Genomic DNA, 22,690 nt, shown 5'->3' with positions numbered 1-22,690 from the left:
CAAGCAAATACATTTACAGGTCATGTGATGTGGCGACACCAAGGATAGATAGGAGATAGAGCAGTGATAGTGAACCTTTAAGAGCCTGAGTGCCGAAACTTCAACCAAAAGCCACTTATTTATAGCAAAGTGCCAGCACAGCAATTTAAGCAGTAATTTATTTCTCCTTGTTCTTTGACAACTCTCAATCGTTCAGCCTCCTAAGGACACCAACGCTGAAAGGAGGAGGGCAAATTCACCAATCATTGTAGGAAGATTCTATAGGAAGATTCTTTGAGTTCTGTCTGGTGAACTTCATTGTAGGGCGATGGCCAGGGTGCCCACAGAGAGGGCTCCGAGTGCCGCCTCTGGCACCAGTGCCATAGGTTCGCCACCACTGAGATAGAGGATGAATAGATGATTGGCTGAATCACAGCTTAACTGGACCCAAGACTTACAGCGGAAGTCACGGACCTGAACATTGTGACACTCACAACTTCATCAGACGCGCCAACTCTTAGTGTGCCAAGAGCCTCCAACGTAAATTCATCTGCCGATTTAGGACACTTTTGTCGAAAAAAAATCCACTTTTCACCTGACTCAACTTTGATTTTATTCATTTCTTTATCAGTGTATCATGAGGTTGACTGTTTTATGAGACTGTTTTATGACTGTTTTACGATCCACTATCTTTATTTAGCATTCAATAGACTGACTTTGTGAGGACGCCGAGGTCCAATAGGTAACAGGCTGTTTCGCACACGTAGTTCTTTGTCAAACCTCCTTGTCATGTTCAGGACCCCTCCCTTAAAAAACGTAAAGGGGAGGTATCTGATTTCATGGCGAGCAGCGAATGTTACATTTCATAGTGAAATACCTCTCCTTTACGCTTTATAAGGGAGGGGTTCTGAACATCACAAGGAGGTTTGACAAAGAACTACGAGTGCGAAACAGCCTGTTACCTATCGGACCTCGGCTTCCTCACATGTCTGTCCATTGATGTCTAAATAAAGATTGTGGATCGGGGTAAGAGAGTGCCATCCTGTCTTTGGATTGAACTGCAAATATTAACTTACCTTTGGGACTTGAGCACCTCAGAGAATCCTGATGCATTGAACACACTAGCAGGTTTCGCACCGTCTTCCTCGGGGATTGTCTATAAGAAGCAGCGGGGGCAGTGCCTGTTCCTCTGTTATTTTTTTGGTTTGATCCACGATTCTGTTAGCTAGCTTGTTAGGCAGCTCCCTTGACATCATGCATGACCTACCAAACCAGTATATCTATTCCAGAAGGAATAAACCCCCAGCATAAGGCTTCTTGTAGGTCATGCTTGATGTCAAGGAAGCTGCCTTACAATGTAGCTAAAAGAGGCGTGGTTTCCCTTATCCCATCCTGGAAAACTTTGCATATTTTCCCAGAATCCCTCTAGTGGAGCATCCACGGCTATAAGACTCCACACGCCTACATGGTGGCCGGAATTGGCAGACTCTGTAAGGAGAACTCTTACTTCTAAACCCCTCTGGGTCGAGGATGAAACTAAACTTTTTATGGACATTTTACATTTTCAGGTTGACCTTTACTGGTGTAAAGAGTTAAAGGACATCTACCCTGGTTCCTCAGGACTTCTTTTATTATAGCCCTATATGCCACGGTTGAGGAAATATAGAGTTATAAAAATTATGAAAATGACCTTGGGGTGCTCAGGCTACTTCACCCTAGCACACTAGGTTACCTCGTAATTCAATTTATGCACTAAACTCGTAGTGCTAACGGTCCCGCCTGTCCCCTGCTCTATTCTATTGGGGGGTGGGACCGAGCGGGTCCTTTGATATTGATTGGAGGGGTGTAAAGGGTACACTTCGGCTACACTACTGATATATCTAGCACGAGGGGAGGCTTGGTGGCGGGAATTATACCTTAAGCTGGTGCACCATCACACAGTGATGCCACAGTACAGAGATAATACACACAGTGATGCCACAGCACAGGGATAATATACACAGTGATGTCACAGTACAGATAATATACACAGTCATGTCACAGTACGGGAACAATACACACAATGATGTCACAGTACAGGAACAATACATACAGTGATTTCACAGTACATTGATAATACATACAGTAATGTCACAGTACAGGGATAATACACACAGTAATGTCACAGCACAGAGATAATACACACAGTAATGTCACAGTACAGGGATAATACACACAGTGATGTCACAGTACAGAGATAATACACACTGTGATGTCACAGTACAGGGATAATACACACAGCGATGTCACAGTACATGGATAGTACACACAGTAATGTCACAGTACAGGGATAATACACACAGTGATGTCACAGCACAGGGATAATACACACAGTGATGTCACAGTACATGGATAATACACACAGTAATGTCACAGTACAGGGATAATACACACAGTGATATCGCAGTACAGGGATAATACACACAGTGATGTCACACCACAGGGATAATACACACAGTGATGTCACAGTACAGGGATAATACACACAGTGATGTCACAGTACAGGGATAATACACACAGTGATGTCACAGTTGGGGTTTGCTCCACACTATCAGTGACCACTGAACTTTTTCTGGAGGCATTTTGGGAGCTATGATATATCTAGTAATTGTGTAGATAAGTAAAAACAAAATACAAATTCTCTGACGAGAGTTTAGTACTTGCAAAAAAAAAATGAAAGTTGAAAATGTTGTCCTTTTTTTTTAAATATGTTTGTTTTTATATCAATAACTAAGACAAATAAAGTAAAAAGCGGTGTGCTCCCTGCCATTACTCAAAACCCCCCATTACTTATTTACAGTCTATTTTATAATTTATGTTGGATTGTTGTTACAATACTTAGATAAAGCAGAGCCCCTCATGCATAATTTATTAAGAGCCACAACTGTTTTGTTAATGTATTGACTCAACCCAGATTTTTTTAGGATTTTAGATTTGAGCTGTTAATGAGAAATTCCAAATGTTTCGGGTTATATTTTCTGCGAAACATTAATTATTATTTTTTTAACGTTAATGTTAATTTAGCCGGACAAGCAGTAAACTGTCTCCTGTAAGTAATACAATCGCAAACAGAAATCATATGAATTTAAGTTCCAGAAAAGTACAAATAAAGGGTTTTTTGGGCTTAAACTTTTCATGACATATTTATTGTACTGCCGAATACGTCAGCGATATAGAAATAAAGGCTTATAATTGTTATTATTATTATTATTAGTCTTCAATATCAAATCGGCGGGGGTCTAACCACAGTCTGCTTAGCATTTAGCAATAATGTCATCCATCAACATCATCTCAGGTCCTCTAGCCTCCTAACATCATCGAACTGTACCCCATGCATACATCTGATCACATGAAGTCACAGCATGTCTCCATGGACTTCTAATCATCCCCATTTTATTTGGAGACATCCTATGACATGCTCATTAGCTGTAGGGACTACTCGGGGTGTGAAGTATCCTCTGTGAGATCCAAGAGTGTCATCGGGAGCCAGAGCGCCATGCCACCATGTTCACAGGTGGAATGGACATGCAGAGCGTGGTGTAGCATTAACTAGCCTAAATTATGTATTATGTGTTTAGGGATGAGTTAGATTAGGGGAATCCACCATCAGGATCTACTAAATAAATACATTTCCGATGGTAGATTTCCTTTAAAGAGGACCTGTCACCCTCAAAAAACGTGGAGCTGCTTACTAAAGTGATAAAGTGATAAACTGCAATATAACCCTCCGATAAAAGTAGCAGACACTGCAGCGTTGTACCATCAGAATGCCGCACCAAGCTCAAAGCAGTCGGGCGTATTCTTGAGGGGGCGAGCCTAGGAGGTGGTAACTGCTGCATGAAGCCTACCAGTCACCACCGGCCTATGTAGTGGGAGGGGCGGTCCCGGGAAGAAGCAGCACCTCGGACCGCCCCCTCATGAATACGCCTGACCGCATTGAGCTCAGTCCGGCGTTCTGGAGGCACAGCACTGCAGTGTATCACTGCTAAAAATGGGCTAGCAGTCCTAGTGCTTTTTTTTTATGGGTGACAGGTCGTCTTTAAGTTATAAGTTTACACATGAAGGTAACCGTACATGGAATGGATGTGGACTGGAAGACTTTGCGTTCACCTTCAGCTTTTTAGATTCCTAAAATGAAGAATGTAACAGAAAGTCTGGATGTAAAAGGTTAGGTGTCTTGTGTGGCAGGCCCAATAGTGTTATTACATCTTCCTTGTTATATATATTTATGGGACCCTTTTGATTACATTCATATACAGCAAACTTAGCAAAAAAATGTAACCAAATTCCAACAGATAATCTTCGGTTGAGGAAGCACTCCTGCCAACATGCTTAGATATTCCATCATTGTCCAGGGTGAACAACATTCAGAATTAGATTAACACAGACTTTTATATGTGAATCTTGGGTCACTGTTTTTATTATTTTCTATATTAATTTCATATATTAAGTGCACCATAGGATTAGAAAAATAACTGTTTGGGTGGGGTAATTAGGAGTCAATGACAATCACTGTGTGCGGGTGGAGTACTGGGAAAGTATGCAAAGTTTTGCAGGAGGGGATAAGGAAAACCACTCCTCTTATTGAATCTCACTGTCAATCACTGCGTGCGGTTGGGGTAATCAGGAATCTCACTGTCAATCACTGTGTGTTGGTGGGGTAATCAGGAATCTCAGTAGCAGTCATAGTCTGTAGACGGGTTCATAAGGATTCTCACTATCAATCCCTATATGTAGGTGGGGTAATAAAGACTTTTACTGTTAATCACTGTGAGTGGGTGGAGTTATCAGGATGCTCTCTTTCAATCATATTGCGAAGGCAGTATGGTAATCAGGAATCTCAGTGTTAAGCGTTATGTGTGGGTGGGTTAACTAGGATTCTCAATGTCAATAATTTTATTTAAAAGGCACAGCACTTATGACTCTCCATGTCACTCTTTCTGTGTGGGCAGGGTAATCAGACACTGTCAATCACTGTGATTGGGTGTGTAATTTCATTTACATATTTGTTCCAGTTCAGGTAGATTTCTACAGTAAAGGCTGTAGTAATTTCCATATTTTGATCCCATACAATAGTGATGAGAAGACCGGGTCTGGTTTGGGTTTGGGGAGTTCAGCTAAAACTTGATTAAAAGTTTGTTTCGGTCACGCAAACCAAACACACTCTGGCTTTTAAATGGTTAACACCACTGATCGCAATGGTTATACGGTGATGAACTGATCAGAAAAATCACTGAACCCGAATTTCCGGTTGGACATGGCAGTGCTGGTCTGCTTATCACTAGTCATGACTCGTACTCATAAAACATTCCCATAATAACTGCAAAGTCGACAAAAAATATACATTTCAATTCAATCTTAAGAATTATGGATTTATAGTTAAATCATTATAAATTATAACATTAGATGTTACTCTTAATTTACCTTAATTTTATAAATGATGAAAAATGCTGCTGACACAATGACTAAGACATAATGACTACGGCCATTGTGCTGAGCGCATACATAGTCTGGGAAATAGTTATTCTACAAACGCTGCTTATTCTTCTATTCCTATTGCTTGATATCTATCTGAAGGTGGAAAAAAAAACCTTAGTTATGTATCATTCTCATACAGCAAGTACTTCATAAAACTACATCAAAGGTTTCTTTTCGATGACTTCCAACTCATCTTGTATTCATGCTGCTTTGTTTCCTCTCGGGGTTGTAAGCTTTAAAACCACCACCTTTTTAAAGTCTTGAGTTTCAGAGGAAAAGAACATGAATTTTCGAAGAGGTGAAGGCTTTGCTTTCCTCAGGTAAAAATCTAAAGTTGAAAAGACTGCATTGACCAAGGGAGCTTAGAAGAGTATTCCAAGCCCGGCAGTCAACATGTATCTACTTTGGTTTGTGAATTTTGGGCCTTAGCCATGGAATGTAATTGATTAATGATAATGACAATTATCTGGTCTTTGTGACTAAAGCATCTGGTTATTACTAAAAATAAAGTAAGGTCCTTATTATAGAAATATTAAAGGACATCTACCACCAGAGTGCCCAAAATAGGTTGCTCGTTACGTCTAAGGTATGAGGGGAAAGTGTTTTCCATTTTTATTGCCGAAATAATCACTTTGTACACATGCCGGAGGCCCTAAGGCTGATGCCGACTCTCCGCATGTCATCTTCCCTGGAATTTAAAATATTCACGCTCCCACTGCAAGCCTCCTTTTGCTATAGGTCATTGAAGTAGGAGATAGCACAAGCCCCGCCCCCTACACGCCCCAGCTCTCTGACGTCACCTTCCGGATCATAAGTTCCTGGCCGGCATAGAAGGAGGATTGCAGTCTTTTTAGGAAACTACAACCAATAATCGGGTGGTAGGTGTCCTTTACATCCAATTTGTGCAATAACTGAACCCTGTGACTGTCTGATTCTGTCTGACCCTTTTCATTTAAAGGTTTTTTTTGCTTTTACAGACAATTTTCCCTTTCCACGAATAGGGAATACATTTTTGAATGTAGGGACTAATATCAGAAACCCAACAACTGGCAGAATAGAGGATCAGAAGTTTTTCTCTGCCGCTGTATACCACTGTATATAGTGTGGCATTGACCATCCTATAAGCCACCCTTGAAGTCCAAAAGTCTTCAAATTTTAATGGATAGGGCATCAATTTATTTGCTGATCCAGGAGATTTTTATTAAGAAGTTTGGAAGGCACCAAGGCTGGATACATTTCATTGCCAAAGTTACAGGCAATTGTAAAAATTGACAAGTAAGAATGCTGTTAAATGTTACCTGATAATAGTAAATTTTCTTTTGTTAATTAAGAAAACCCAAAGTGAAATGAACTAATCAGAATGTAAATCAGATAAATATTTAGTAGGAATGATCTCTTCCTAACCTTAAGACTTCTGTCACGACACGGATAAAAAGTGTGTGCCCTTTTCTTCCTACAACCTCTGTCCGTGGTGACTTGCCAGCCTTACGGTAAACTACAGGTGGCAACGTGTTACGTGAACAGTGTACAGTGTTAAAGTAACAGAAGTGAAAACAAACGTGATACAGACAACTTGAAGGCAATGTAAACAAAACTGGCAAAAGCAAGATGGCGGCGAGGTACATAAACAGCAAGCAAAAAAATGGTCAAGAAACAAGCTAATGTTAAAGGGGTATTCCAGGAATCAGCAAAATTCATATACAAGTGGGCACTCAAAATATAAGCTAATGTGTAATTAGTTGTTATTTAAAACTCCCATTAGCAGAAAATGCTGATGACTTACACTGTAATGGAGAATTAAAATGCTCCTGGCCCTTTAATCAGTCCGTTAATTTCCTCCGCACGGTCCGTGGCAGGACAGAAGATGGCTGCTGGTCACATGTCCACATCACATGTCCTGTACCTGCCTGGGCAGGTCATGTGATCACCACTTAGTTGGTTGGTTGCAGTGCATCCAGCATGGCCAGTGTTGTGGTGATGGCAGTTACACATCATTACTATGGTAACAGAGCAAGAAAACCTGTTAGATCATCACTGGGAGCAGAGCATAAGTGGTGGGAGGAGTTACTGAGAACTAAAGGATCATGGAACTTGTAGTTTCCAGTGGCGGCCATCTTAGTGATAACTCCACCTACTTTAGAGAGGCCATAAATTTTGTAAATCATAAAATCAAATTATTTAAGCTCCATTTTGTTACTAATGACATTGAGTATTGTTGTATTTATTTATTTATATCATCATGGGTTTTTGTGTCAGACGTTCATATTCCCGGAATACCCCTTTAAGATAATGAGAGATAGTAAGCAGGGTAACAACAGGAGCCAGGTGAATCAGGCATTATCAGGCACTGAATAAACACATAGGTGAGTATAAATATTGGGGCACATTTACTTACCCAGTCCATGTAGCAATCCCCGATCCGGACTGTCCGACGAGGATGAAGTCTGACGCGGTTCATCAAGATCGTGCGCCCGATATCCTGCATGTGTCGCTTCCCCGCTGAGGTCCACCGGAGTTCACCTTCTTCTTTCCGGTGTGAGCATTGCATGAGTGCATTGTCTTGCGACACAATCTGAATTTTAAATCCCGTGGTCAGTACGAATCAGTCGGGTTGTCCGATGGCCATGTCCCCTGATTTTTGTCGCATGAAAGTCGGCGCAATTGCGCCAAAATACGATCGCATGCACCAAAAACCCTGTTAAATGCTGCGCAGATCGGAAATAGTCAGGAAACCCGACGGAAATGCGGTCCGCGGACCCTTAGTAAATGTGCCCCATAATGTCTGGCCTTGCTATTGTTATGACTTATCAATGGTGAAATCTACCACCAAAATCAAGCATGATAAATCAGGGGCACTTATTCAATGATCTGGGCACCATAACCAGGGTAATCTTCTTATATTTGGAACCAAAACCCTCTTTTCTTCTAAAATCAACTTTTCAAATTATTTTAATGAGCCAGAAGTTTTCTAGGGGGTGTAACCCGAGCAACTTCATGCCTCAGCTGTACTGGCTGTTACACACTGCTTAGCACTTTCCCCTCCCACTGTGTGAGATTACAGCAGGGAGAGGGAGGAGGAAGTGCTGAGGGAGCAGGGAGGAGAGGCAGACAGTGTAACAGTCTGTGAATCTGCAGCAGGTAGGGGTTCTGGTAAGGCCCCCAAAGCCCTTTTGACTCTATGAGCAAGTGATGGTAGAATTCCTTTAAATCCAGACTCACTTCTTGAATTCAAAAGGATGAGAATTTTCTTTTTAAGCAGCTAAATCCAATTTATTCCAGGTCATCTGAATGTCCTGTTTTTATTTCAATGTAATTGACCTTTACTATTCCTTTTTAAGAGATGAATGATATTGTCTATTGCGGGAAATAGTTAACCTACTGAATGTAACTGCAATAAAAATGATTTAAGATTAGTGACAACTTTGTGAATTGTAATATTACTAATAACAATATCTGCCAATCAATAAGCAGGAGGACGGGCGTTATCTCCCATAATATTAGACAGGAAAATAAGTTAAGGGATTTTATTAGTTCTACGTGGAGATTTGTTATTGATATAATCCATTGTGCCTGTCAGATGTAATACACAGGGAAAGAAATGAGATCTCCGAGGAATATGATCGTGGAGCATGGCTGAGGTATGAAGCCAGCCTTGACTTGGAATGGAAGAAGCTGCGTAATTTAGCGAAATACTGTCTTGGAGTTCAGCAGCCTTTATCTGTTTTTTCTGTAAAACTAAAATTTTGATTTTGAAAATAAATTGAAAAATAGAATTTGTACTTGTTAGGCTCAGTTTACACTAACGTCAGGTGTATTTAGGCATTTAGGCTTGGTTCATACCATGTGTTAAGTATATGTCAGGAAAGCTTCAGAGGCAGGGCTGGCGCTAGCACTGGGCATAACCGGGCAAGTGCCGGGGCTCCGGGCTGCTTGGGGGCCCACATAACGCTGTACATAGGGAATACATGGGGTGAGGGGCTTTATATAAAATAACAGGAGTCTGTTTTAGTTTCTGAATTTTTAATGCCGCCACATGAGTTCACTGCAAAGGGGCCCAATGAGGCTCTGTCGCCCAGGGGCCTTCTGAAACCTGGAGCCGATCCTGTCCAGACCTATACTGTGTGCGTACCCATGACATATATGGGCAGATATAGGCATAGTTGTTACCTCTGTCTGCTCAGTATATGACATATAATGTAAAAAAGTCAGGATGGAAAAACATAACATGCTAAGTCTTTCCATCCTGCGGACACATCGTTCAGAGCAAGGGATGATGTACGTATTGTCCACAGTGAAGATTCATTTTAATAATAAATGTTAAAGGGATTGGCTATTTTTCCTTATATCTTTTGTGATGTGTGTGTAAGTGTTGGGGGGGCAGGATATTAGGTGATTTACCAATATCTAGTAATAGTTCTGCTCCGCTTTCTTGATACAGTATGTAGAGTGAAACCTCCTGTCTTTTACCTCATCAGACATACATTCCTGACCATAAAATGGCGGCAGATGGAGGGTCAGGTGACCTCTAACTGTCCATGAGCAATCACCCTGCCAGGGCCTTATGATAGTATTTGTCCTGGGAGGGCGATTGCTCATTGACAGTTATAGATCACATGACCCTCCATCTGCAGCCATTTTATGGACAGGAATCTCTGGCTGATGAGGTAAAAGACCGGAGCCTTCAGTTTACATATCAAGAAAGCAGAGCAGAACTATTACTAGATGTATATTGGTGAATTACCCAATATCCTGCCCCCCACACTTACACACACATTACGAACATGAGGTTAAGTGCCCCCCCCCCCTTTAATAAGCTTTACAATCACCAGGGTTGCATTCCATAGAACTGCCGAGTTACCTTTTTTTTTTACTTCTAATAAAACTTTTTGTAAGATTTAGTGATCACAAAAGTAGTAACATTCTAGGACTAATAAGTTTAGTGTAAAAATTTCTGACTAGCTATGACTCAACATAAGTCTGCGTGCGCCTTCTCTTCTGCCATTATCACAGTATGGAAGGAGCAGCAGCATCACAACAATAGACAGTCAGTACTTTCCAGTGAATGTACATTTTATTGGTACCAACAATGACAAGCTAAATAGATACAATTTTATATATTTCTGAGGCATTTGACTATATTTCATTTTGTTTACTGCTGTTAATATTAATCTGGTACAAATAATAGGGATTTATGTTTAACCTATTAAAAATACTATAATCCCCATTTAAAGATAAGTCTTCCCTAACCATTTCTCTTGGCTCAACTCAATGTAGCTCAAATTTGGGGAGATCACATGAATACCCCACTCTCCCCAGCAGTTTTTGGGCTTCTCCTACCTGCACGCCGCTTTGGGGTTGCGGGCAGATGTAAGGCGGGCTGGGGCATGAACACCCAGACTGAGACCAAAGTCTCTATTGGCAAAAACGGTAGTCTACAGGTCTGGAACTTCTTAGTGGATATGGGCACAAGACCTCCGGTGGGGATAATTTTAAGAATGGTATTAAAAATTGGCGTTCATGTAACTAATTGAATGTATTACTGAGGCATAAAACCTCCAGTGTATACAGTTTACAACAAATCTACTGCACTTCCCAACATATAAAATATCTTGAATCGTCTTGTGTCACACATGAGACAAGGAAGCCTATTGACAAATTTACGACCTATTCCTGAAACGGACATTTCTAGGATGTCTTGTGTATAGTGATGAGCGGACCTGTTCAGGTTTGGGTTCACCGAGCATGCGTGCCAACATTTTTCATAGGATCTTCACTTCCTGTGATGTCATCGGGGGGCCCCGATCCTAGGGAAAATATAGTCTTATACCAGAACTCAAATGAGCCTTTGCTGGCCCCATTTAAAGGGTTAACACTTGTGATCAGTGTTGGCCTTGTGGGTGTTACTAGTAGGAGAAAGTCCAAACACCAAACTTCTGGCTAAAGAAAGGCTTCGGGGACCTAAACCCACAATGTTCAACATTGCAGTTCGGCTCCTCTCAACCCAACAGTATAGAATTACAAAAACACTTTTTAGGTTTCAATATGCTACATGGATATTAACGTTGATTTTTTGCTGTCTGTTTATTTTTTTTTGCTTATGACACACAATGGAGCCTTGTACGTGAATGTGCCGTAAAAGGGTCTATTCCTGTCTATGGAGTATGAGCCTTACAATGGATACATGAAAAATATGGTTGCCTCAAGGGGTTAAACCAAGCTAGTGACATCATTTTCTAGCCTTCCATTGATCCGCAAAAGAGGATGACATGAAGAAGACACAATTTATGCAGACGTAAAGCTCGGCAACGGTTTATACACTCATGTGGGAAACAGATCCGTTGTTTCCGGCCTGAGATCATTCAGCTTTATAGAATTCCTTGATCACTTATCAATCCATAAAAAATCCCTGGACATTTTTCACATTTAACAAATGTTTCAGCTATTTCCTTTCAGATGGCAAATTTGTGGTAAATTTTACTGTTTTTTATATAAAGGAGAATAGGTCTTACAAATAAACTAAAAAGTTTTTTTCTGAATTCTGGAACATATGACCTCATTTGTGAAATAAGAAGAAGTAACATCCCGTAGCCCAAGGTGGTCACTGATTATTTGAAGCAGGTCATGTGGCCTTTAGGCACCTATGGCCAGGCAGAAGTGACAAAGATAGGAAGTACTGGCACAAAGTGGGAAGCTGGAGCAAGGTCAGTTCAATATATTTTGGCACCCTTGCCACAGCCCCAAGTAGGTTTTTTCCTGAATTCCTGGGAAGACCTTTTAAACCCTTTTAAACTCTGATGTCATAATAGTTTTCACCAAATTGTCGTATGTGATTCCCCCTTTAAAAACAAAAAGGACGGTTTACATATTGTGCTGCTCACTTCTTTGTTTCCAGAGTTATGTCATTTTCTGTTTTGAAGCTGTATGTCAAAATGAAGTGAAGTAGGCATAGACTGAGCTCTTCCTGCACTTGTCATAAAACTGACTCAAATTTAGCATGCACAAATTCCCCATGATGCTTTTTGTTTTCTCATTAAGTAATTTAATAGTTAAAAGAGTTAGAGTTAAATCCACTAACCACTGCATAGTGCAGGATGTATACAGCAATTAGCCTACCAGCTTTCATCACATGGACAAGCATAAAGAAGGTAATAAGTAGTTGAAATCAGCAGTGCAACAGTTACATGAAATCTATAGTTTATGCTGTGTAGGACACAGCTTGGGGTGCAGAGACAGGCTATTCTGTGTCTCATGACCTCTGTAAAATTTTATCTGTACACAATCAACAGACTCACAAGAGAAATCAGACCGGAGACAGAGCTACTGCAGAGCTAATCTAAACTGAGGAGGCTAGCAAAGAAACAGCTTTTTCACGGGTGCTCCCGCGACCCGTATCTCAGGCTGCTGGCTCACCTGTACCCCTCTGTTCACTAGTGCGGCACCTGCACCACTAGCCTGTCTCCTAGGCTGCACGTTTCGGCTGTCGAAGATTTAAAGGGCCAGCACTCCGCTGATTGGTGCTGGCCCTTCCCAGAATCCCATTTTACCCAGCCTCTTCCTGCACACCCCACCTCTGCTATTATTCTGAATTCCCTTTGTTACCCCAGGTCCGTTATTGACTTTGATCCTGTTCTGCCTGCCTTGACCTGTTGCTACATCCCCAACTTTGTCTTAACCTTATCCCTGACTATGATTCTGCTCAACATCTTTGTACCTCGCCATAGCCGCCACCGTGGACAAAGTCACACCTGTGTAAGAGCCTGGTGATGCCACACCGCAGCAAGTCCAACTCGCTTTGCGGCAGGCTCTGGTCAAAACCGGACCACTTAGATAGCGGTCCCAGGTGTCGAGCTACGTCATCGTCGGCGGTGGTACAGTGGGTCCACTACCCCTGGAGCCTGACACTACTGCAATCATGACAATAAGCAAAGTGTTTTACATCTGTAGCTATTGATTTGTGAATAAATTACATAAAATTTTTCTGTAAATTAAAAAAGGAACAGCTTTTTATGAGATTGTCATAGCCAATAAAAAGTTGCCCAGTTTAAAATGCCTTATTCTCCTGTGTTACTGTTTTGGTTGCTATAAAATCCTCAGGGGAAGTCACTAATGAATTGGATAAGTGTGTTTGCTCTACAAAATTGAACCGATTGTCCTGGTAAAACAAAATTGTACTTCCTGTGTAAAGGTTTACCTTTTGTATTGATTCAACCCTTATAGGGAATCGTTGATCAGTATTTCACATTTTGATCCAATAGGGCTTAGTTACTAAGGGTTACGGATCGCACTTTCATCAGACAGTTCACAGTTTTCAGGATTTGCGCAGCTTTGACAGGTATTTAACAGGTGTCTGCACTCAGATTGTGTTGCACGCAATCGTTTTTTGCGGTAGCTACGCTGGCTTTCATGCGTTGCAATTAGAATTAAGATTCAAATTGTGTTGCAATACAATGCATTTACAAGCACCAGGAAGAAGAAGGTGAACTCCGGTGGACCTGAGTGAAGAAGCGACACATGCAGGATATTGTGCAAGATCTTAGTGAATCGTGGCAAAGTGCACTTCCGGGACCTGGTAAGTAAATGTGCCCCATTGTCTAACATTCTTAGTTCCTTTCAGTTTTAAAATTTCATAATAGTATACTTGGCTCCCTGCTAGCAAACTGGATTGAGTCATGGAGGTGTCTGCTATAATCCTATATCATCAAAGCTCTGAAGCTTCCCCTCCTCCGCCCTCATACAGATGTGAGCTGACCCCGTGCTGGAAGAAAATCTCAGTTATCTCACATCTGCATGAGGGATGGGGGATTAGGAAGCTAGAGGGAGGGGGGAGGGAGAACTGGCAGAGCTGTAACACAGTATTATAACCGACGCCCCCATGACTCAATCCTCTTTTCTGAGAGCCAGGGATACTTTTATATACTTTTAAAACTGAATGGAACTAAGAATGTCAGTTATAAAAAAAAAAAAAGATTGGGAATTGGTATTAAAAATCCTATGGGAACCTGTCATTAGGTCAAAACGGGAAATCCTGATCACAGGTTCCCTTTAAGGGTTTAATACATAAAGCATAGGTAAATTATCATACAGATAATTTTTTAGCAGTATAGCGATAATATTTAAAAAGAACATATTTAGATTATTTGTATTATTTATATTATGTGTATTTTTGTTTAGAACACTCTTTTGTTCTTGTCTGTTGCTATAATATATGTGTATGAGCGGCGGCTGCTATATGTCCAATATTGATTTGCTATTCTTCTTTAACCAGTAAACCATTCTAACCATCTGTTAGCATCTTGGCATGTCCACATCCCATTAGCAGCACCGGCCGTGTTGTGTAAAGAAAACAAGATTTTTTTGCGCACAGTTTGGCGGCCGCCACGCTGTGTCTCCTACCACATGCAACGTCCACTTAGTAGCTTTTTTTTTTTTCAACGGAACAGAGCAAAACCCTTATCTCAAACTCTGGGAATAAGAAGTGGTGAAATGTCCTGCTGCTTCCCTTTGAAATTCTACACAGCTTCATTTTCTTACAAGAATCAATAACATTTATGTGACTGCAGAGCAAATTTTGAAAATAAGCCGAAGTAATGGTAAAAAGGAAAAGTTATGTTCTCTGGTGCGTTTAAAGAAAAATTGTAAGATATTTTATACTGTATTTAACAAAAGTTCTTCTTATAGAAACAGGTAGCGCAACCATTTATAGGACTAGAGCAGTGGTTGGGGCAACTTACATTTTACTGAATTTTCTCAATTGCTCAATGTTTTACTTTGTGTATGTTTCTTTACTTATTTTCTTAATAATATGGGAATATTACATTGAAAATGATTTTATTTTTGTGTTTTATTAGTTTTTCACTTAAACCGGGGTACCATAAGAATTCTCGAAGATTTCTGATTACATCAAATCTAAAGACGAGGGGGCACTGTCTCCGTCTGGAGAAAACAAGGTTTAATCACTAGAGGAGACAGGGCTTTTTTACTATGAGAACTGCTAATCAGTGGAATAGCCTGCCTCAGGCGCTGGTCACAGCAGGGACAGCAGAGAGCTTCAAGAAGGGTCTAGATGCCTTTTTACACCTAAATAACATTGATGGTTATGTTATATAAAAGGTATGTTATGTTATGTTTCCCATAAATCTCTTCCTCATCCAATCCCTTTCCTTTCTTGATTGAACTTGATGGACAAGTGTCTTTTTTCAACTGTATAAACGATGATACTCCAAGACCAGAAGTTTTTAGTCACACCCATAATAATGTGAGGGTGTGGTTCCAATGTGCTACTCACTAGCAGCTGGTCATTCATGAAAGTCTATGAAGTGTGGTACAATGAATCGGGCAAGGTGTGTATTCAGAGATGGACCTCAGTCAAGGTGGGCTGAGCAGGTTGTGAGTGGGAACCAGGCAGAGGTCAGTGCAGGTGGCAAGCAAGAGTAGTCAAAGCTATTCAGGTCCGCAAATGGGTATCAGATAATAATCAGAAGCTGAGGTCAAAAAACAAGTAAGTGCAACAACCCCACCAGGGCTTAAAGCACAACTACCTATCTAATAAGGTAGATACAATGGAAGGTTCCTTTACTATGAAAAGGCTAATCTTTTTTTTAACTAAATCTTTACTGGCCCGGAACTGTCTAAAAACCAAGTCCAATATACAATACAATACAATAAAGCTTTATTGATCCCTTAGGAGATTGTGGTTATATGTTTATTTTCTCAAGAGGCTATTGGGGCATGGAATAGTTGTGCCGTGGAGCAGGAGCTAAGTCTTCTCAACTCCCCAGTAGTCTCTTTTGTTCCCTCCTACCCTATCTCAGCACACAACTCACTGCTCAAACAAGTGCTAGCAGCTCCAGCGAGCTGCGCTCTAAAGATAGGGTAGGAGGGAGTGAAAGAGACTACCGGGGCAAGGAGTAAAAGTAGCTCCTGCTCTACTGCATGGCCATTCTACGCCCCAGTCGCCTCTTGGGGTGTATATACAGTATTTAGACAGGTAGATTCATGATGTTAGGTTTCCTTTAATAATTTATGAGGGTAGACTAGGAGACGAGTGGATTGTTTTAGCCTAGTCGCAGGGTCAGGGTAGCATGCTCCCGTTGTAGGCCTCTACGACACCCGTCAGGGTCAGCAGGGTGAAGAATAAAGAGGGGGGTTGCGTGGTAAGAAGATTCACCAGGGGGGCACTTCTGATGCAGAATGGGGCTTTTCTATAAGGCAAGTGTTAGATGAGGAAGGGGAGAGGTATCAGTGGTGAGATACTAGTGGTGTTATACCGTTTTCTACAACCTATTTAACATGATGGAGGAGGGGATAACACACTTTTTACAGCACCATCTACACTGTAGAATGCATTGTTTCTCCCCTCTGCCTTCGCCCTAATTAATGACAAGCCGCAATATGTAAGCTCTTTGTTATTGTCTTAAATGTTAAGAGCGGAGACATCGGAAGCTAATCCCTGCATTATACAAATTGACTCAATGTCAAATAGGGATTGTTCATTAAAAAGTCCCCTTTGACACTTTCCTTAAGAAGCAAACTCCATAAACATAAATGTTTAAGTTAACTGTGGATCATTCATCTGCCAAGTCCTCGCCCGCATTGCAATTCAGGCAGGTTTTATGAAAAACAAAATGTCAGTGAATTTCGAGCATTAAAATGCAGGAATAATTGGTTTATTGAGATTGCCTTTACTTAAAGGCCCTGACTCATAGTTCATTTAAATGATTTACACATAAGCCGGGTAATTCAGCCAAACATTTAAGAAGCCTCATAACACATCAGCTTTTTTTCTTCCAACCTTTCTGTTGTTTTAGACTTGTTTTTAACCTTGCTATTTTTCACATATTTTCGTGTTAATATTTATTTTTGCTGATTTGACAAATATTAGACATCTAGTTAGATTTTAATGGGAGCAAAAGCTTATTCCTTAGAAACTCATTGCATTTTAGACATTCCATATATCCTTATTGTGTTATTACGGTACTGGACAAATACAGAATAATTTGGCTGTGTCCTTCTTTGCGAAAGTAGGCAAAAAGCAGAACTTAGTCGACTAAAAACTCAAGATGGAGGATATACATTTAAAGGGAAGAATAAACTTTAGTTAAATAGAGAGTTACTCAAAGTTAAAGGGTCTTTCTAGAAAATGGGGGCTTGGAGAGAGGATAAACAAAATGTACTTGCCATGCTTCCCATTCCATCGGCATAGATCATAGAAACTTGAAGGATAACTTATCACCACAGTGGGGCACATTTACTTACCTGTCCAGGTCTCGATCCATGAGTTGCATTCCCCGACGATGATGCAATGTGCCGCGATCCACGTAGATCCTGCGCCTGATATCCTGCATGTGTCGCTCCCCACTCAGGTCCGCCAGAGTTCACCTTCTTCTTCCCAGTGCATGTAATTGCTTGGCTTGCGACACAAATTTGAATGTTAAATCCCGTGTGACACAATCCGTGGCACAATCCCCGAAATGTCAGGTAACCCGACGAAAATGCGACCAAGAGACCCTTAGTAGATAAGCCCCATTGTCTTGTTTCTATTTCCACTTTTTGAGTCTTATTTGGGACATTTGAGAGGTATTTGCCCAGTTGAGACTTATTTTTTGCAGTTGAAACATATTTGTCCGAGTTTAGATTTACCTGTCCCATATATCCCCAGTTGAGACTTGTATGCCCCAGTACAGACTTATCTGTCACTTATTTGTCAAATTTGAGACATATTTGTCCCAGTTGAGGCTTATTTTCCCCAGTTGAGACTTATCTGTCCCATATTTTCCCCAGTTCCAAGGTATTTGTACCAGTTAAGATATATTTGTCCCACTTGAGACTTTATTGTTCCAGCTGAGACCTATTTGTCCCAGTTGAGATGTATTTGTCCCAGTTGAGACTTATTTATCCCATATTTGTCCCAGTTGACAGTTAATTGTCCTAGTCTCAGCTGAGACAAATAAGTCTCAAAAAGTAATAAATTAAACCAGACAACATAGTAGTAGATCACCCTCTTGTTCTCACAGGCAAAGACCCCATCTTTGCTTAATCGGACAGTAATGGTTGAGCCAACACATTTTGGGGACACCTTACATTTCTTGACTGTATCTTAGTCATATACTTCTTCACAGTCATGTGCAGTGGTGAAGTTAAAAACATAGGAAAAAAACAAGGATTTATGATTCTTCAGTATTGGTAAAGACTGGGCAGGATGTTTTTAGATTGATAAATTGTGTAATTATGGCTTCTCATGGATATGATCGGGCCCCAACTACCTATATGTTGTCCTGGGACATCAACTGACTGCCATCAGCAGTAACTATTAAAGCTTCAGGCTGGAGGAAAACTGTTATAGCATTCTTGTTTTTGCATGTTTTTATTAAAATGTATAACTGTCATCCCTTCTGTATTTTGAATACTTGCTTTGCCCAAGAGAAATAAATTATATGTAACTCTATGTTGTACAATTCCCTTGTTATACCATCTTAAATTCATGTGTATCCTTACCTAGACAATAGGGCTCATTTACTTATCCGGTCCATTCGTGATCCTGCGGCGCGTTGTCCGACGTGGATTCGCATCCTGTCGGGACTTACTAAGATTGTGCGCCCGATATCCACCAGGTGTCGCTGCTGCAACGAGGTCCACCGGAGTCCACCATCTTCTTCCTGGTGCTGGTAATTGCGTGTCAAGCGACACAAATTTTTTTTTAAATACCACGGTTTTTCCGAATCCGTCAGGTTTCCCGATTTCTGTTGCATGCAAGCCAACGCTGAAGTGCCACAATCCCATGCGCCAAAATCCCCGGGCAATTTGGCGCAAATCGGAAATCGTCGGGAAACCCTTACGAAAGTGCGGCGTTCGGACCTTTAGTAAATGAGCCCCAGTGTCTTCAGTGATTGGAGAGCCTAATATTTAGTAGAGATAAAAACTAACAACTGTTAACACCCACTTTGATAATTATTAGACCTCTATAAATAACTGAATGGCAAGACATAGGGCCAGATTTATGAGAGCTTGTACTACAGTTTTCTGGAAAAGAAGCCCTGAAATAGTTGCAATTCCTGGCGCACTGCCAGAAATTGTGACTATTTTCCCCCTTATGCCACCATCAATTAAAGTAAGCATGAAGGGGAGTGAAGGTGGTCATTTCTGGTGGTGAAGTGGCCCTGCGCTGGGTGGTCTTGGCTGTGCACTAGCCATACTCAATTTTTTTTTCAATTTTCTTTACATGTGCTTTACTTTATATATGTATGTTAATTTATATATATTTTAAATAATATGTCCTCACATGTTGTCATAAAAGACATATGGACCTGTAAGAATATTACATTTATAATTTTTTTTTTTTGTTTTACTGTTTTCTTTTAAAACTGGACTATCAGTTATACCAGATTCTCCATGACCAGTGGTGGCCATAATTAAGTTCATTCTACAGGAAATTTGCTTAACAGTCCAATTTGAATTAATAGCATGTGATGGCTTAGGCTAGGTGGGGTCCAAGTTTGGATTTTGCAATGTAGACCAGAAGTTTAAAATCACACCCATAATGATGTGAAGGTATGGCCCCAGTGGGCTTCCCACCAGGAGCTGGTCATGACAGTTTATGAAGTGTGGCACCAAGAATTAGGCAAGGTGTGCAGTCAGGATGGACCTTGCTTGAGGCAGGCATAAGAGGCTGTAAGTAGGAATCTAGGCAGAGGTCGGTGCAGGTAGCAACTGGATTACAGATAATAATCAGGAGCTTAGGTCAAAAAACAAGCGAAGGCATAAGTAAAACAACTCCACTAAGGCCTAATGATAAATATGGGGGAAGATAATAGCCCTAAAATAGTTGCAATTCCTGTCATATGGGCAACAATTGCAACTTTTTTCCCCCTTCACGTCAAGAAGGGGAGTGAAGGAGGTCATGTCTGGAGGCAAAGTGGACTAGTGCTAGGTTGTCTCATCTGTGCACTAGCCATAGCAGGACCTGGTTTAGAACTCGCGGAAGCTGGAGCCTTGAGATAGGTCTGTGAGCGGCAAAAGGAGTGGGGTTCACATCAAACAATGGCAACCCATACGTGCCCCTCATTTATAAGACAATGAACCAGAATCGGTAATAGCAACAGAAAGAGAGACGCATTGGTATTCAAGGTTAATATACTGTATGGTGTTTATTGGGATAACTGTGCAATATCTAAAATACTTTAGATATTTTTGTAACTTATACATCTTTATAAAGTTTCCGTTGTGTTTGTTATGTTGGATATGACTGCCTGTCTGTATGTGTCCTTGCACATAAAATAAATTAGGCGGATTGCACAGTCCACTGGACAGAATAGATTCACCTAACAAAACTCCGGTCACATCAAATTTAGTTTTCCTTAAAACGAAATCAATGCCGGCTAATCTGATCCAGGATGAAAGCCTCATGGCGGACAGTCAAATGTCATCCCATTTTGTTTTCATTTACTCATGTTGTGCTGCATAATGTTAAACATAATTCTAGAAAGTAAACTAGTTTTCAGCACTTCAAGGCTCCAGCAGCAGGCACTTAATTTGGATAAATTGTAATAGTCTCAAAAACCTTTCTCCTGCTGCTCTCAGCCAGTGAACTGCTAAATACTGATGATGTGTACCAGGAGCATGGCATAACTCTTTGGGCTTGGTACTGCGAGACTTTTGATAAGTATAGATTCCTTTACATTTTATGCTAAATCTGTTTTGAAATGAAAGTTTTATCTTCAAAGACATTTATGCTCATCCATAGGATAGTAGACAAATTTCAGATCATGTAGGGTGCAACCTCTGGGACTGCCAATTGGTAACCATGGAACGAGGCCCCTCCAAGCTGTTCTGTGCTGAATACAACTTTTTATGGGAATTCTTAGATGGTTTGTTGGACTGAAGATCCTAGAAATCCCAGATAAGCCAATGTTGTTTCGGAAAAAAACTCATCATGTTCTCCATGGACTTCTATAGGACTTCTGTGACAGCCTACAGGGCCTTTAATCCAAGATTTTCTTCTCTGTGTTGGGGAGCTCAATAGGACCACCATGCCAATGTTCTTCATATGACCAGGGGGTCATTGTGGTTGTGCAAATCCGGTAAATGTGTTGATTAGAAAACCTGTTTAGGTACCTTGGCCCATTATGTGCCATAAGAACACAACAATTGGTGGAGATGTATCAATATGTTTATGTCATAAAACTTAAAGGGGTTTTCCCACAAACATAAGTTAGGCCCTATTCACATTGATGAGACCCCCACAGATCATGAAAACGAGGGGTCCGATGGGGTCCCACATACCTCCGTCGGACCACTCGTTGCTCCATCAGAGTAATGGAGCAGATGACCGTGCATGATCGTTCTGCTCCATTAATCTCTATAGAACTGCCAAGCTCGGCAATTTTTGTCAGCAACTCTGACAGAGCGGCGAGGAGCCAGACGGAGGTACGTGGGTAGCCATTGGACCCCTCGTTTTTATGATCTGTGTGGGTCTCATCACTGAGACTCCCACTGATCAGCAAGATAGGTCCGATCCTGTGGATAGGGCCTAACTTGTGTTTGTGGGAACCCCTTTAAGTAATCTGCAAATAAATGGAGTTATACCAGGTTAAAAAAAAATCTAGTTTTACGCATTGTCCTGAGTGTTGATCCAGAAAAAAGACAAGGGTAACTGATGATTGTCCGCAAGGTAGGTAGAAAAACCTTTTTCCACCATATTATTTATCATTTCTGATTACTGTGTCTGGCTTGGAAATACAGTCAGTCCCCCATGTTCTTTTGTTTTTTTCTCAAGTTGAATTTGTATGTAAGTTGGAACTGTATATTTTATAATTGTAGCTTCATACTAAATTTTTCAAAATTTTGTGCTATGATGGGAACAAGGATTATCAATAAAACCTAATTGCATACGCCTTCCAGCTGGTTATTGCAGCCTGGACTAAAGTAAAGCATCCAGAAACGTTGGTCTGTAACTAGTGGTCTTCTGTAAGTCCGGTGTCCTTAAGTTGGGAACCGCCTATATATCAGACACATATCTCTCATTGCAATCATAATTAGGGATGACCACAACTGTTCAAATTCAGGTTCGGCCCATCAGGCTGGCACTGATCGCAGGTGTGACCCTTTAAATGGCGTCTGAGGATCTTTGCTCCTTGTGTCGGCGGCATTTAAAAAGTTAACTCTTTCATGGGGGTGTGCCTGAACTCAAACTTTTGTC

This window comes from Engystomops pustulosus, chromosome 6 (assembly GCF_040894005.1).
Source record: "Engystomops pustulosus chromosome 6, aEngPut4.maternal, whole genome shotgun sequence".
NCBI lineage: Eukaryota > Metazoa > Chordata > Amphibia > Anura > Leptodactylidae > Engystomops > Engystomops pustulosus.
Note: the sequence above shows the minus strand (reverse complement) of the source record.